The sequence below is a fragment of the Pinus tabuliformis genome, chromosome Q (assembly GCF_031772625.1).
Source record: "Pinus tabuliformis cultivar Carrire ecotype Pingquan chromosome Q, CPIR1, whole genome shotgun sequence".
Lineage (NCBI taxonomy): Eukaryota > Viridiplantae > Streptophyta > Pinopsida > Pinales > Pinaceae > Pinus > Pinus tabuliformis.
The window spans coordinates 1,254,077,695-1,254,082,646 of record NC_142296.1 but is presented as its reverse complement, the minus strand read 5'-3'; the positions used below and the strand labels follow the sequence as shown (position 1 = coordinate 1,254,082,646).

The 4,952-nt window shown below is 36.4% G+C and overlaps 1 pseudogene; it reads right to left on the bottom strand.

Moving 5' to 3' along the window:
- Window positions 1–978: 978 nt before the first annotated feature.
- LOC149224358 (uncharacterized) lies at window positions 979–1,627 on the bottom strand (annotated as a pseudogene).
- Window positions 1,628–4,952: the final 3,325 nt, after the last annotated feature.

Here is a 4,952-nt window from a genome sequence, read left to right as displayed (position 1 = left end):
CTATGCAGGGTGTAGGTAGTTCGTGAACTCTTACAGAACGTTTTAATAGGAAGTATAATACTAGCAGTTGCACCAAGAGTTGCAAAGAACACTAAAAGGAGGAATGGGGAGTGTGGAAGGTAATAATCAAGCCCGCCCCAAGCGACATTTCATAACCATCCAACAACACTTCCTCTCTCCAATGCTCCACCATTGAAGAGGATTCCACGGTGATTTTTGAGTCTAGTGGGCATAACACACACAGGAAGGGCTGAAGGCCTGTCCGCTTGCCTCTAGGCCCAGTGCCACCTCTGTCACCTGTATTCGAGAAATATATTATTCTCATCCAAACAAGACGTAGATGATGGATTGTGGCATTTTTCATCTAAACACTCCACAATCTTGGTGTCTTGAGGCATCTATATTTCGTTATTCCTAGAGAGATCAATCGTCGACCTGACTGCCTAGAAGGGCTTCCCTCTGGCTCAAAATCTCTTCATGTGTCAGATGTATGTTGGCTCCAACTCTGCAAAAGTATTAATGAGAATCTCATCTGCCAACCACCTCATGAACTCCATGTGCTGCTCGACGTGGGTTCACACAAATTATTTCTACCCACACAAAGTAGGATAAAGTAAATAAGCAGCGCAGCGCTGCACTGCATTGTTAGATTATCAAAGAAAATATTTCAAGTTCACTTTTCTTTGTCCGATTGACATCTTTAAAGTTAAATGATATTTCAGAGAACAAATGTGATAAATATAAAGCATATCCCATGATTTTCACTATTCCGAGACACTTAAAATGACAATTAATTCCACTATCCTACAAACCAGGAAAGAGTAAATTTAGCATAAACTAGAGGGAAAAGTTTAATATCTTCAGTTTTGGCAGGTTGAATTGATGATTTCCTTCAATTTTCGACTGACCATATTATTTGTCGAAAACTACACACTAGATGAAAACCCAAAAAATAGCGAATATGTATCATGGCATAACTCATGCGAAAATTTTGAGCAGAGAGTTGGCATTAAAAGGGGACTCAGGTGAAGCAACAAGACCAAGATTATGCATGACTCTTATTCGACGCGTCTTTCTCCTAGAACCATCTGTCATAATATCTTGTTCATTGGAAGGGATTTTCTCTTTCTCTTTCCTTTGATTACGAATTTACTCGATCTCTTCTCGTTTTGTTCTCTTACGAGTACAAATTTTTATTTTAAGCCCCTCACCACCAGGCATATTGTTTTGAGATGAATTTCTAGATTAGGTTTTCCAAATGGCTCCACAGAAGATTCCATAATCTTACTCTGAAGCAACATCTCCTCTTCCAAGGTCTTCTCAAAAGCACCACGGTTGGAACCCTTAAAAATTTCCTTAGGTTGTGCAAATGGAACTATCCAAGCATAAATGAAACTTCCATAAAAGCGAGCTAGAACTCCACCCTTAATTTGGTTGTTAAAAATGCAGTTTGAACTTGTAGTTCTTTCATCCATAATCTACATAGGCCACCATGAAGACGGATTCATTTTGGCCCACAGGAGTCTCCCTCGAGCCAAGCATTTTGCTTCTGGAACTTGCACGATCCTACATTAATACTCTGTTTCCTCTCTGCATCACTGCTTTTCATGAACGTCTAGTTCTCCATTTACTATAACATACCTTTATCAAATGGTCTCAACGCTTAAAAAGCGATCAACGAGTTCACTCAAAAACCCTAAAAGAAAATAAAATAAAATCAAGGGTAGTTGAAGAAAGACCTTGACAAAGTGACGAACCAATCAAGTTGAGAAGAGGTGGATTTGCTACTCGATGTCGATCTGGAACCTGAGGTTTATGCAAAGGCACCAAGGACACCGCCCACAGATTGTGATAAAGCATGAATGGTAGATGCATAGTAATGCATAGCTAGAGGCGAGGCCATCAATAAAGCCTACAAAAGGCAGCGTGTTGAAGAGTGATTTGGATTCACCAAGAATGGTAGCATTTAGACGTTGAAAGGCCAGATATACAGAGGGCATGATGAAGAAGACTACTCATGTAGGTAGTTGTTAGGTATTTTTGATGCAAAATACCAAAAACAAACAATATGTTTACCACAGAGCCAATGCTCTGTTTACTCTGTCCAGGATCTTTTGACAGAAAACCTCTTAGAAACAAAATGACTCAGATGACACCATTAAACTGACACAAAGCATTTCTATTCAAAAATATATTGCCTCATACATATTCATCCTCTGTTACTGAGAGGGATTCACCACAAGAAAAACATTCAACAAAAAAAATTCACTGTGTTTTCACCTGAGAATTCACTGAGCTGGGTTTACTGCTGTAAATCCCCTTTTACATTCACTGCAGTGAAAAACATTTTACTGCTGTAATAAAATTTACATATGCATACAGATACGCTCCATCATTTTCTTTATGCACTGCTGTGCAAAACCACACATGGTTTTTCGCTACACAAAAATTACATCACACAGTTCTTTCTCGCTGCTGCGAACACCTGTTACCATTTACCTGCCGTGTGCCATAACCATTCAAAACGGAGCACACTTTACTTGTTATGTTTTCTTTTCTTTACAAAATGGTCAACACACTTGAAAAATTACAACATGTTTTTTTACGAACATTAATACATGCCGTATATAAAAAACATATATAAAAAATATATTGAAACGTGCCCATACCCATATTAAAAACTTTAACTATTCACCTAAGTTTATGACAATGCATTAAAGAAGGGTATGGTCAACCAAGTTTTTAAATTACTCCACGCAACATTTAATATTTGCCGTATGCAGGTTTGGAGCAGCTTTGGTTGATCGACGGTGGAGAGCGATGAAGTAAATCCGACGGTGGAGAGAGATATCGGAAGCCCATTTTATGCAGACCTTTACCTTCCGAGAAAACTACGTTGCATTACGTCAGTGGTGAACCACGTGTCAGCTCCATATTATATCGGAGCTCCTTGCCGGATTATTCCTTCGTCGGCAAATTGCTCCGAGAAAATTCCGATGAACGGTTTCTGGCTTGGTACATCGGCGTTGAAATTAGATTTCAACAGTAGTTAATGTGGAATGCAGAAAGCAGTGGGTTGGTTCTACGCTTCTATGTAGAGGCCACCACTACTGGTCATGCAAAAAATATGCAATGATCATCTAAGAAAGTCGGGAGCCCTAACACTTCCATATGTTTACACATGATGGTGTGGTAGAGCAGAACAATGTAGGAAAGAGGCATCATCTTGGAAGTCTGAGAAAATGTGCAATATAAGAGTGTGTCGTTCCACCATCAGAGCACTGTAGTCCTGTTCTGGTTAGTTGCTAAGATCTTTAGCGTTCTGGCGAGCAGGAAATAGTCTGTGGAGTGAAGGATCTTGGATATGGCAATTGAATTCTGCAGAAACATGGAGTGATCTTGAATATCAAAGACATAATATGGCAGTTGTAGGCTTGTGATTGGCTATGGTGTAACTGTGGTGTGGTGAACTTGTTCTCAAATTGAGCCATGGAGTGTGTGGCCTATGAAACGAAGGATCGGTGGAGCCTTGAACAAATAGTGAAGTGTTGTTTGAGTAGCATTAGAAAATGGAGCATGGAACAACACTGGAGCATGGACCAACACTGGAGCATGTAAAGCAGAGAGGACCTGCTACGGAGCATAAACATCTAGCTTGTTTGAGGAGCAATTGTGTTAGCCAACATGTAAGTTTCTTACTCGATGAAAGAGGATGAAAATGAGTGATTTTGATTGGCTGCGGAAAAAATTATTTTAGCGTAATTATAGATATAATAAATAAATTTATTATTTATAATATTAAGAACTATTACAATGTATAAAGATTATAACGTTATTGAATACAATGTTATAAATGTATATCAATTACATTGATTATGCTAGTTACACTATAACCGGCGCATTCGGGGTGTAGGTAGTTGGTGAACCCTTACATAATGTTTTAATAGGAAGTGTAATATGGTAGGTGTAATAAATAACTTTATTATTTATAATGTTAAAATAATGTAAAGCCCTCATGCCCCTTCATCTAAGCCTTGAATTCATTAATTTGATTGAATCCCTCTTTACTAAGTGCAAAATGAATTTGTTATACCAGCATATTGCTCAAATGAATATTTTATATCCCCATATTTATTTTCACTTGAACATGCCTCAAACATACATATTTTAGTTTATATAATATAATATTATAATATTAGGTTTACGATTTTAATGAGTTGCCAATGAAAGAGTTTCATGAAGTGTTTGAATCTTCAAAATTTTTAAATCCAATTCACTTACAAATGTTTGAAATAAATAAGGTTATTTTATTTTAAATTCACGCATTAAATTTTAATAAATATATTATTTATTTTAATTTTTTTATTAAAAACAAGTTTTACTTTAAAATTTTGATAAAAAAAGACAAATTTTAACCTAAGCAACAATTCCAATAGCATTTGATGAACCTAAATGGAAGTCAATAAAAATAGTCACAGTGAAGCAAAAATAAGAGATAGTAGCCAATGGTAAAAAAACAAAAGGCAAATGAATCAAGAGACAAGTAATTAATCAAATAATTAAGCAATAAAACAAGACTTATAGTACTAAAATCAAAATCCCTACATTTTAATGAGATATGTTACCTATTGTTTCATTGGGAAGAAAGTGCTCTCAAAATAATTTTTTAGGGTTTTGCACCCTAACTCTTAAATTCAAGTCTCATTACAAATATGCACTACACTTATGATCAAAAGTAATGCAAGGTGACAGGATATTTAAAAATAGTAGATGACATAGGCACAGGAAAGGCATAATTAACAAGATCGCAAAGATGGCAAGAGACAGAAAAACAAATAATGAATGTTGACAACTCCATACATAATATTGACACCTTAAAAGCACGATGAAGAGTGTTATAAATTGGAGAATGTACAACATTGACAATGTTTTTAATATGCAACATTCGGTGT